This window comes from Papio anubis, chromosome 15 (genome assembly GCF_008728515.1).
Source record: "Papio anubis isolate 15944 chromosome 15, Panubis1.0, whole genome shotgun sequence".
In the NCBI taxonomy this organism is placed as follows: Eukaryota; Metazoa; Chordata; class Mammalia; order Primates; family Cercopithecidae; genus Papio; species Papio anubis.
The window spans coordinates 19,504,490-19,518,117 of NC_044990.1; the positions used below are offsets into that span (position 1 = coordinate 19,504,490).

The 13,628-nt window shown below is 37.5% G+C and overlaps 1 protein-coding gene across 4 annotated transcripts in view; it reads right to left on the reverse strand.

Annotated features, from left to right (window-relative positions):
- ELF1 (E74 like ETS transcription factor 1) overlaps window positions 1–13,628 on the reverse strand; it is a 113,978-nt gene that overhangs the window by 29,098 nt on the left and 71,252 nt on the right. The window lies entirely within an intron of this gene.

Genomic DNA, 13,628 nt, shown 5'->3' on the forward strand with positions numbered 1-13,628 from the left:
GGCACAGTGGCTCACGCCTGTAATCCCAGCACTTTGGGAGGCGGAGGCGGGTGGATCACCTGAGGAGACCAGCCTGGCCAACATGGAGAAGCCTCGTCGCTACTAAAAAATAAAAAAATTAGCGGGGTGTGGTGGTGTGCACTTATAATCCTAGCTACTCAGGAGCCTGAGGCATGAGAGGCATGAACCTGGTAGGCAGAGGCCGCAATGAGCCAAGATTATGCCACTGGACTCCAGCCTGGGTGACTGAGCAAGACTTCATCTCAAAACTAAACGAAATGAAGGTTTCAATGTTTCTTTGATGACTTAACAAAAACATTACATTCCACTTGAGTGGCTGCTACTTTAAAAAACACTTCTAAAAACTCTCATCATTTAAATAATTAGATTAAGCATCTTTTCTATCTTTTATTTGCATCACAAAATCAAATTAAATTCTACTGGTGCTTATCAATTTTCGCTGTACAGTGGGAAACATTTAAGAATATCAATATTTGACCTCTCATGGGATAAAATAAATCAGACTATATAAGGGTGTGACCAGAGCCTGATATTAAAGCTCCCCAGGTGGGTCCAATTTGCATCCAGGCTTCAGGAGCACTGCTCTGAAGAATGACAACATTCAAAACTGCATTCCCTAAGTTGAGTTAGCTCTAATTATTCTTGCCAAGATCTGGGATATTAGTAATTCAAACAATTACATTTTTAAATTATTAGATCTTTTGCTATTCACTTGCAGACTATTTTCCCCTTTGGTTTTTGAACAGAACCAAAATAAACCACAAACCAAGGGGACAGGAGAGGGAAGATCTCCTGGAATTAAAATCTATCAAAGATCAGAGTTTCCAAAGCTTCAATATCTAGAAGCAAATTAAACTGCAGTGATAAAGTGATTTTCAATTGTTTCATAACTTTCTTGAACGTCTTAACAGCTCCAAAGAGATTTCCCCTTTCTATTAATTATAGATAAATTTAGGATATATGTTGAAAGCAAAATTTCAGCAAACATTTTTGCAGCAATAGTAAAATTCAAACCAAGTTTTAGCAGAAGAGAGTCACAGTTCCCCAAATTTCAACATTGTCCACGATATAGTTTCCACTTGTTGTGGTTGATCACGTATGTGGCAATACCATCAAGTTAAAAAGAGAAGGGGGCCGGGCGCGGTGGCTCAAGCCTGTAATCCCAGCACTTTGGGAGGCCGAGACGGGTGGATCACGAGGTCAGGAGATCGAGACCATCCTGGCTAACACGGTGAAACCCCGTCTCTATTAAAAAATAGAAAAAAAAATTAGCCGGGCGAGGTGGCCGGCGCCTGTAGTCCCAGCTACTCGGGAGGCTGAGGCAGGAGAATGGCGGGAATCCGGGAGGCGGAGCTTGCAGTGAGCCGAGATGGCGCCACTGCACTCCAGCCTGGGCGACACAGCGAGACTCCGTCTCAAAAAAAAAAAAAAAAAAAAGGAAGGAAAGTGCCCAATGTAAGCAGGGCAATATGTGACTCCCTAACTAGGCTTGCTTGTTCCATATACCACAATCCAATGTGGATCCATGTCCTATGTGGATATTTCAGAAACCATGAATCATTATTCCAACTTTATTAATAATTCTGTTCATCAGGTTTTTGGGTATCAAAAAGCACAAGAACTTTCATATAACTTGTTTACCAAGTTTCTCTAATAGCAGAACTCAATCTCGTATATGGTGATTTTGAAACATCCCATGAAAATTCTCTCTAAAATAGCTTAAAACGAAATACCTACAAAATATTTTCCCAAAACAAAAAGCAAGTTAAATTTAGTCTTTAGCATTTTTCCAAAGCAGACACTACTTTTTAAAGCCAGGTGCAAAATGAGCACACCTTCAAGTAGTTCACGCAATATCTTTGCATCGAGGCAAGAAAACACCAAGAGGGGTCTGGTGCCTTATTGCTCCCATAGTCTTCAATAGCTCCCCTGACCCCAAAGCCTCTCCAATAAGCATACAAATTAAACACTGCACTTGCTATGAAAACACATCTTTGACACAAATTCCTGTGCCCAGACTTCGAATCAGGCTGAGGCCCCAAAGCCTTATCCTATGAAGACACTGCTTTGAGGACCTCTGAATTATTCTTGAAATCACTTCCTTTTACATTTGATTTAAAAAAACAAAAACCCAGCACCTCACTCCATTACAACACGACCTGGCAATACTTTACCATGCAGCAAATGCACTACATACACACATGGTGAACAGGGTGCAACAGTAAAAACGCAAGTTCTTATTTAAGATAGGACTCCACCATGCCTGGGTATCTGAGCTCGGGCAAGTTATCCAGCCTCTCTAAGCTTTACTTTCTACGTCTATCCAAAATAAGAATAATAATATATTCTAGAATTGTTGTAAGAATAATGTGTAATTAAATCACTTGTGATAATGCATGGCTTCTAGTAAGCAATAAATAAAATTTTTTGATGATTAAAGCCCTTCAACATTTGATACGGATAGAAATAAACACTCTCAAAAACTGACTTACTACAATCTCACATGGACAGGCATGGTTTTGTTTTTATTTTTTGAGACAGCGTCTTGCTCTGTTGCCTCGCTGGAGTGCAGTGGCGTGATCACAGCTCACTGCATCTGTGAACTCCCAGGCTCATGCAATCCTCCCGCCTCAGCCTCCCAAGTAGTTGGGACTATAGGCGTGTGCCACCATGTGTGGCTAATTTTTTTTTTTTTTTTTTTTTTTTTAGAGAGGAGGTCTTTCTATGTTGCCCAGGCTGGTCTCAAACTCCTAGGCTCAAGCAATCCTCTCCTGCCTCGGCCTTCCAAAGTACTGGGATTACAGGTGTGAGCCACCATGCCTGACCCCTTTTGTTTATTATTTTTTGCTTTATTATTTCTTTTGCTTTCTTTAACCTTTGTTGGGATTTGATTTTGTTTTATTTTTAAGGAGAATAGTCTTTTCAAAATATTGGTGAACAAACCTTAACCATCACACTTAGCAACAACATTTAGTTTCAACTAAAAGCAAATGTTGATACATACGTGTGGTTCACTTCGTGAAATTCATAAACTGTATGCTTATTACTTATGTATATTTTTTTGTATTTATGCTACACTTCAATAAGAAGTTTAAAAAGCTTCTTATTTTTTATATCAGGTCCATCTGATAGGAGAAACAAAACTTCAAAACATCTTCAAAATACTATGATGGTATTCCTTCATTACCTCATATAAACCATGATAAAATTAAAGGAAATCTCTGCACACAGTACATATACATGGATAAACACACACAAAAAATTAGGGTGACTGGTGAACAAAATGAAAAGTTGAAATCCTTTCAGCAAATCCCCATGGCACATTTTTAAGAATTATCTTTGGGAATAAATAATACAAAACATATTTGTATTCCAAGAGTATAAAACGTCATTGCTTCCTTTCCATATAGTGCCCCTCCCCAATGGCTTCCATTATTACTAAATTCCAAAGTGTATTTTAAATGATTTCAGGAATTGATGTATTACACAAAACAAGCTAGGATTGTGCAATAGATCTCCAAGGCCCAGTACGAAGTTTTCTGTGAAGAATTCTTGACAGCCAAATTCTCCACATACTTTAAAAAAATCTGCCACTAAAACAGCTCCAAATATTTCTGTTGATTAACTCAAGCTCCCTGTAAACACTTTCTATCTATATCTATATCTATATCTATACATATATATATATTTTTTAAGACAGGGTCTTGCTCTGTTGCTCAGGCTGGAGAGCAGTGGCACAATCACAGCTCATTGCAGCCTTAACCTCTGGTGCTCAAGCAATCTTTCCACCTCAGCGACATGAATAGCTGGGACAACAAGCATGTGCCACCACACCCAGCTAATTTTTGTGTTTTTTGTAGAGATGGGGTTTTGTCATGTTGTCCAGGCTGGTCTCAAACTCCTGGGCTTAAGTTATCCATCCGCCTCAGCCTCCCAAAGTGCTGGGATTACAAACGTGAGCCACTGCACCCAGGGTCCTATTCTGTATTATAAAATAAAAAGTAGTTTTAGCAACCAGGTAGAAAAGTCTATGTAGTTGTAGTATCCACTGCTCAACACATTGGTCTAAATTATAAGAACATCATAGTTTTACTCACTACAGGTGTAGTACCTGAGTCTAGTTCTTAAAAGTGTAATACATAAATGTATTTGCGAAAAAGTAAAAAATCACACTAATCCTAGATATAATCAGTGTAAAAGACAATTTACTTAACAGTCTTTCATATTCTCTTTTTCCTTTATGGTTCTTTTTCTCTCTTATACCTTAGCATAATGGTTAAGAGTTTGGGCTTTCTCAGGTCAGTCAATTTCAATACAAGTGGCACTTTACAGTTGTGTGTTTCTGGGTAACATGCATTCCTTCAACCTCTTTTGAGATTCCTCATTATACATGTTTTCCTTACTTGTAAAATGGGGATAACAAGAGTTGTCACACCATACAGGCTTTTAAACATGAAAATACAAATTGCATATCACGTGCAGGGCCTGGCAAGGGTAAGAGACGATAAATGTTCATCAATTATTAAACAACATATCAATTCTTAGATTAGACCATTGTTTATATGTGTGTATGCACATTCTGCCAGGTTTTGGTATCAGTTTGTTATGTCAGTTTTGTAAAAATGAATTAGGAAACTCTCTCTGAACTGAAACTGTTTAAATTAGTTCATTAAATTTTTAAGACAGGGCCTCTGTCAGTAAGACTCCTGGCTAGAGTGCAGTGGCACAATCATGGCTCACTGTAGCCTCTACCTCCTAGGCTTGAGATCCTCCCACTTCTGCTTCCCAAGTAGCTGAGATCAGAGGTACAGGCTGCCGCACCATGCTAATTTTTAAATTCTTCTGTAGAGATAGAGTCTTACTATGTCGTCCAGGCTGGTAAAGTTAAAAATAACTCACCCACGAAACTATCTGGGCCTACTGGTTTTGTGTATGTGGGGATTGTTCCCTGGCAATTTCCTCAGTTTCTTTCATTGTTACTGGCACATTTTCAAGGAAAAAAAAATCTACATTATTACCATTCCAAAAACTTAAAATATTTCAATGCATTAGTTCAAATGATATATCAAATCCCTATACTGTTCTGCATTATCCCATCATCCCTTAAAATATAAACAAATCAAGTATTGTCAAGATTAATGAGAAAATTAATGAATAGTTAAAAGACAAATTATCCTCCAGTTGATACTCTAAAAGAGTATTAGTAAATCAGAACTGGAATCTAGACTTATTTAGTAATTCAGCTAGGTTACTTTGAACAGTAATTACTCTGGATGCCTTTGTAACCCTGCCTTACAAATCTATCATAGGTGAAAGATTCTAATACAAGTCTCTGGTTACTTAGTAATAAATTCAAGATAATATTATACTATAGAAAACGGGAAGAATATGATCTCTATCATACAGTGACTTGTAAGAATCCAAGCGTATACAGAAAAGACTGTAAACTACAAAGAGCTGTACAAGATGTTAGGCAGTGTTATCTTTACATTGTATTCAAGACTAAGGCAAGTAATGTTTTCTTGGCAAAAAGGTTAACATCCAAAGATTAATATCCGTGCCAAGAAAACATACTTGTCTCTATTAGCCTCCTCATTTCCCAATGGCGTTTGTTCTCCAATATCCTAATTTTTATGTATTATGTACCTGCTATAAATGTCACATAGATAAACATGTGGTTTAATTAAGGGGAAAAAATAATTCAAGTGTCTGGTCATTGACATAGTCAAAATGCTTTGAACTACAAAAACTTACTACAGCGCTGTGTAAAAAGTGTTCTCTAGGCTCTGTCTTTGGGAGTTCTTCAATATAATAAACTATAAAATAGAATACAGTGGTACCCCTAATGTGGTGATGATGGAAGCAGCTACTATGTTAAGACATCATATGGCTTTATCCACTTACTCCCCACAGCAACACTAGGCTATATATTATTGACACTTACTAGTCAACCAGCCAGGAAAAGCTGAAATCCGAACCCAGGCAATGTGACTCCAGAGTCCACAAGTTTAACCACTACCAGTACAGGATCCTATAGATAAACTACTTAGAATGTATTACTAAGTCATAATGAAAGTCTCATCTCAATTAACACTTGGATAAAAAAATCTATATTACATATAGATTGATAGTTATCTTCCAAATGATCACTGTATTAGACCTACAACTGAAACAAGTTTGTTTTACTGTTCTTTTTTTTTTTTTTTTTTTGAGACAGGGTCTCACTCTGTCACCCAGGCTACAGTGCAGTGGCAGGATCACAACTCACTGCAGCCCCCACCTCCCAGGCTCAAGTGATCTTCCCACCTCAGTCTCCTGAGTAGATGGGACCACAGGCAGGTAGGTACCAAAACACTCCGCTATTTTTTTTAAATAGAAACAGGGTCCCCCTATGTTACCCAGGCTAGTCTCAAACTCCTGGGCTCAAGTGATCTTACCACCTTGGCTTCCCAAAGCGTTGTGATTACAGGCGTGAGCCACTGCGCCTGGCCAGTGTTCGAGTGTTTCTGAAAGAATCCTGGCTTCTCTCTTGCATAGCACCATCAAAAACATAAAGGTCTAAGTAAAATCGTCTTTTCTCCAGAATTCCCCAAGATAATGTATGAAATTCCATTGCAAATCCTTGTGGAGTTGTTTTTTTAACAAAGTCTAATCCTAATATAACTGTGTCATGACAATTGGCTTTCTTTAGTCTTTGCCTAGATTTCTCTTTTTGTAGCTAGGATAAATTACAATTTGGCCATACATCTCAAAAAGTAAGAGTCAATGGGATGATCTGTTTTCTTATTGGAATGTCCACTTTGAAAGCTTAATAGTATTGGTGGGTTGTTGTGTGTGGGTATATGTAAACAGAATCAGTTATGAGGTAAACAAACCGGTAGATTTTTTGGGGGGGCGGGTATAGTAAATATTAACCATGTTTAAATGTTTACTTACAAAACTTACAAACTAAGTAGATTAATAAACATCAGAGTAGTCACTACCAGATTGGTAAGTGTTTTAAACATGCAGATTCCATATAACTCAAATAATTTACATAAAATCATAAAGGGGCAATTTCTACTACAAAAAGACGGACTTTGACAAGAATCTTATACAGCATGTACACAGCAAAGAATAAAATGAGGCAAGGCATCCTTGAATATAGGCAGTTTAGCTCCAACAGAGCCTGTCCCAGAATGGAAGATCCATGCTACCTGCTCATAGGTATGGGAGAAATCAGTGGTACTCCAAAACAACTGAACAACGCCAAGGCAAACTATGTCAAAACAAATGTTAAAGGGAAATGCTCCCTTACAGCATAAGTCTATCAGATTTTTAAAATCCTAAGTCACAAGTTTATTGGCTTATTCTAGAATCAAGCCAGATATTCTGGATTATCAAAGGAAAAATGTGACAACAGAACAAAACAATCTGAATGAATTTGTGTAACTGGAACGCAAGTCACAAAAATCACTTTCATCACTCACTTACCAATTGGGTAATAGAGATTATCCAGTGTAAGACAAGAGCTATTAAAGCTTTTTCTTGATTTATCTCAGATCATTAATATGAGAACTGCGGGACCAACAGCAACTGCTACATTTATTGACGACTTCCATGTGCCATGCTATAGGTAAATGCATTGCACAAACATTTAATGCTCATAACCTTGGGAAGTAATTCTGTTATTTTTGGTGAAAGAAATAAAGCTCAGTGGTATTTAAAAACTTGTCTAAAGTCACACAGCTAGAGCCAGGTTCCCAAATTGATGTTTTTTTTTTTTTTTTTTTTTTTTTTAATGCCATATCACACAGACTCTTGACTGACAAACATCAGTTTTCATGATTAAATGTTATGTCAAAGTTTAGGCAATGGACTGAACACACACTGATCAATCACTGTTTAAAAAATCATCTCCCACATAAGTCTTTAAATAATAAATTATTTCTGAATGTGTGCATTGAGGTAGGAAAGGGGAGGGAGGAGATTACAGATAGCTGGGCTTCCCAGTAGCTCCTTTCCAACAGAACAATGGAAGTTTGTTCTAAATGTTCTTGTTTTTATTTTGCATATGCCACAAAATAAAGTACAATGGAGAAAATGCAGAAATCACGTAAAACCACAAAATATAATAAATCATTAAACTGTCACCTAAAAGATCATCTTTTAGGAGGGAAACTTCTTTCCTAACTTTAATCTTTGCATATCATCCTGCTAATAAGTTTCCTGGTCTCATATCTTCAGTACTTTCTCTCAACATTACGCTAAGTGGGAACAGAGTAAATGGGTCAGCTTAGAAAGGTTTACCAGTCAAAATATTATAATGTAGCACTTCTAATAACAATTCCTTAGCAATTTTCCAAAAGAAGAATTGCTCTAATATTGAGAATTTTGGTTACTATTTCTGAAACACACACACACACAATTATTTTCATCAGTACTCTTTAAATATGTTGAAAATGACCCTCTTTTTTAAAAAAGGCCAGTAACACTGTTTATATAACTGCCTATCTTTTATGTGCTATGTGTTCACTGAAATGGAAAGGAGACAAAAATTTTCAAGATCACATAGCAAAACTAAGACACATCAAAGGTGTCAGATGTTAGGGGGAATTTTTTTTTTTAAAGTTATATTTAGAAGCAACAGAGGTGCTAATTTCCTTTTTTTACCCAGCAAGGATATTCCAGGTGATTGAGTATTTTCTGGGAGAAGTTGCCAACTCTATTTCCGACAAGAAACTGACCAAAACAAACCTCATTTTAAAAAGTGTTCTTTGAAAACGTGTACAGAAGGGATAAATAAAATGTGGTATATCCATATGATAAAATATTATTCAGTAATAAAAAGAATGGAGTAATGATATATGGCACAACACAGATGAACCTTAATAACAGGATGCCAAAGTAAAAGAAGCTGGTCGCAAGATAGCACATATTCTATGATTCCATTTACTATATGTAATTGCCCAGAATAGGCAAACATACAGAGACAGAAAGTAGATTAGTAGTTCCCAGGGGCTAGGAAGAGTGGGGAAGAATAGGTCATGACTACTAACAGGTACAGATTTCCCTTTGAGGTGATAAACATGTCCTAAAATTGATTATGGAGATAAACACACAATTCTGTATAAATTAAAAACCATTGATTTGTACACTTTAAGTAGATGGATTATATGGTATGTGAATTACATTGCAATAAAACTGTTTTTTTTAAAAAAGGTACATACACAGGTATGCCAGGCATAGGAACCATCTACCTGTAATTATACTAACAAATTAGCTATAATTACTTTTTTACTAAAATCATAAATACAGAATATAATAATTCTTCCATATTTTAAACTACTTTTCACCACTTACATGTTGCAGTGGCTAGCATTATTCAATTAGTGGTTAAAGGCACAGGCTGGGTTACAATTTCTAGCTTTATCACTTAGTAGCTATGAAATTACAGGTAAGTTGCTTCCCTTCTCTGAGCCTCACATGACTCTTTTGTAGTGAGAATTAGGAGCAACTACTTCTTAGGATTGTTAATTATTAAACAGGATAATCCCTGTAAAGCACAGTGCATGGGGCAAGATGCTCAGTAAACACTAGATACTAAAATTCACCACTGAACGTTTCTGGAGCCCATCTGGTCCATGTTCTACCCTATACAATGATCTCATCTTACTCATTTCAGGACGTTATCCCTGGGCCTCTGTGGGATGGCTAGGGGGCCGTTAAAGGAAGATTTTGCAAAAAAGGGTAATAAGTTCCTACTCTCCACACTGACTCCTCTTTTGTAACAATTATCAGCTTCCTTGCTGCCAAGAATGGGCAAAGAGATAAGCCAAATGTTAGACCACAGGCAGGGTTGTCCCTTCACTTAACCTGAAGAGGGCCTCAGCCCTTATGCAAAGTCAGATATCCCCCAGAAGGCAATCAGGCTTGTACCTGGGGGCTCTAAGACATAACTCCTTTGATAAAGACTTTTCCAAGTATACTGAAAAGAAATAAGCAACCTTTGTATGTTAGTTTCACAAATGGCCAAGCTTTTAGTGAATTTCTTAAGTTTGATATGACAAGATTTAAAGAGAAGGCAACCAAAGCAGATAGAATCTGGAATTTTAGGTAAATAACAGAGGATGCACTGAGTCCATGTACAAATCAGTAGCAACACTCCAGCTTCCTGCCCTTCACATCATTGGTGCTGAGTAAGTTACACATTAAACACTATCAACTCATTCCTTCTGCCTTACTTTATGAGGTACACCTAATCTCTGACCTCACAGAATCTTGCTATTTCAGTTGAAGAAATGGCAGGTTGGTGTTACCCTCTTACGTACAGGAAATGGTATATAAGGAAAAAGGAAAGCTCTATATGAATGTTAGTTTCTCTGATTTTTCTTTTTTGGAAAAACAATTTTAATATACAACAGAGTAGAGGGAAAAATAAAAGCATCCACATGCCCATAACCAGATTTAATAAATGTGAACAACTGTCATTTAACGCATTTTATTTATTTACAATTTCAATGACAATCTTTAAAAGTTACTTGAAGTGTTTTTCACTAAATGTACAACAGAACAGTTCTAAATACTTTAGAAAAAAGATTCCATGAACATCTGTTTCTGGTCTTAGAACTGTAGTGACATGGCTACATTGTCCCTGCACCAAATGAGAATGTGGACAATAGATTCCGGGAAAATGTATTCTGCAGTCAAGAGAGCTGTGCGCAAAGCATCACCCTGTCAACATTCAGAGATCTTCTGATATGATCAGGACCATAACCATGACTGAACACATATACATCCCAGATCATCTAGCAACAGGTAAGTTTTATCTATTTTACAGAAGAGATAACTTATTCAACAGATTTTTTTTTCTTTCCCTGAGACGGAGTCTCTCTGTCGCCCAGGCTGGAGTGCTCTAAACTTAAAATATTTCAATGCATTAGTTCAAATGATATATCAAATCCCTATACTGTTCTGCATTATCCCATCATCCCTTAAAATATAAACAAACAAATCAAGTATTGTCAAGATTAATGAGAAAATTAATGAATAGTTAAAAGACAAATTATCCTCCAGTTGATACTCTAAAAGAGTATTAGTAAATCAGAACTGGAATCTAGACTTATTTAGTAATTCAGCTAAGTTACTTTGAACAGTAATTACTCTGGATGCCTTTGTAACCCTGCCCTACAAATCTATCATAGGTGAAAGATTCTAATACAGGTCTCTGGTTACTTAGTAATAAATTCAAGATAACATTATACTATAGAAAACGGGAAGAATATGATCTCTATCATACAGTGACTTGTAAGAATCCAAGCATATACAGAAAAGACTGTAAACTACAAAGAGCTGTACAAGATGTTAGGCAGTGTTATCTTTACATTGTATTCAAGACTTAAATGCCTATTACTAAGTGACATTTGCCCAAACTCGTAAAATGTACACCATCACAAGTGAACCCTAATGTAAACTATGAACTTCAAGTGACAAAGTGTCAGTGCAGGTTCATCGGCTGTAACAAGTGCACTGCTCTGGTGCAGGTGCTGATTAGCGAGAAGCTGATAATGGGAAGGTTATGCATGTGCAGGGGCAGGAGGTATATGGGAAATATTTGTACTTTCCTCTCAATTTTACTGTGAATCTAAAATGGCTCTAAAAAATAAAGTCTTTTTTTTTTTTTTTAAGTATAGCTCCAACACAATTTTTTTTTCTTTCTTTTTTTTTTTTTTTGAGACGGAGTCTTGCTCTGTTGCCCAGGCTGGAGTGCAGTGGCCGGATCTCAGCTCACTGCAAGCTCCGCCTCCCGGGTTCACGCCATTCTCCTGCCTCAGCCTCCCGAGTAGCTGGGACTACAGGCGCTGCCACCACGCCCGGCTAGTTTTTTGTATTTTTAGTAGAGACCGGGTTTCACTGTGTTAGCCAGGATGGTCTCGATCTCCTGACCTTGTGATCCGTCCATCTCGGCCTCCCAAAGTGCTGGGATTACAGGCATGAGCCACCACGCCCGGCCGCCTGGCTAGTTTTTTGTATTTTTTTAGTAGAGACGGGGTGTCACCGTGTTAGCCAGGATGGTCTCGATCTCCTGACCTCGTGATCCGCCCGCCTCGGCCTCCCAAAGTGCTGGGATTACAGGCGTGAGCCACGGCGCCCGGCTATTCAACAGATTTTAAAAATGAAAAAAAAAAAATCCTTAAGAGGACTCAATGATATTAAAGGCTTTGGTAATATTAAGGGGAAAAAAGACAATCTCTTACTTCAAATAATTTAGCACTTATTTCAAAAAAATTAGTAAAGTATATATGAAAATGTAACATGGCAAACGTGAGACTGATAATAAGCAACACAGAAATAACAGGATAAAGTTGTTAATTCTTGAAGGAATTATTTTAGGATGAGTTCCTAGAAAAAGTATGTTTTGTTCTAAAATCTTTAAAGATTATTAGACTTCAATATGCAACAGGTACGAATGTGGGAGATCATTTCTGAGCAAACAGTGGGGAAGCAGGAAAGCATTCTGGAAAATTACATAGTGTGAAACAGTCAGGCACACTGTGAAAAGCTTCTAACCGTAAGTTAAGATGTTTGGACTGATAATGAAGTCAAGATAATCTGTTAAAAGTTTTGGTACACTCTGCTGCTCTAGAACACCTCCTCTTATTCATCTGTCAGATAAACTAGATCCTCCTTTGAGATCCAGTTCAACTTCCATGATGAAGCATTCTCAAAGTTGTAGTGCAATGATCCATTCTCAGTATCCAGAGCACTTTGCATTTATCTCTGTTACACTGAATAGTGCTTCCCAAACACTGCATGAAAAAAAATCACTGGGTAGCTTGTATAAAAGACAGCAAGGAAGTGTTATTCTTTTTTTTTTTTTTTTTTGAGACGGAGTTTCACTCTTGTTGCCCAGGCTGGAGTGCAATGGTGGGACCTCAGCTCATCTCCCGGGTTCAAGCAATTCTCCTGCCTCAGCCTCCCGAGTGGCTGGGATTACAGGCATGCATCACCACACCCGGCTAACTTTGTATATTTAGTAGAAATGGGGCTTTCTCCATGTTGGTCAGGCTGGTCTCAAACTCCCGCCCTCACGTGATCCGCCCACCTCCGCCTCCTAAAGTGCTGGGATTACAGGCGTGAGCCACCACGCCCAGCACTGTTACTCTTTAACCTCCAGGAATTAGCAGTCAGAGGAAGCCAATTTACACCCTAGAGAGGAAAGTGCTGAGACTACCTTCTTATATTGTGATGAGAGTCTAGAAAAATTTGTTGTTCCACATGTTCACTTTTTCCATGTCACCAAACTTCTCTCTAGTGACTTAAGTCTATTAAACATAAATATGATTTGCCAGAAATTCTACTTTTAAAACCAACAACTGAAAAAAACACACAGTGTTTTTTTTTTTCATATAATACATCAAAATTATAAAAAGCATTGAACTACCGGCTGTTCTTCATTAAATTAACCCCTGGACCATTTAAGTAAATAGTTCTCCTTCTCTTTAGAAACTTGTATCCACAGACTTCTGCTTGCTTTTTATTCTCATACATTCACCATGCTAACACACTTGTTAAGATCAAACCAAAGCACCACTGCATAAAAGGATATTGCACTCAATCCTGATGGG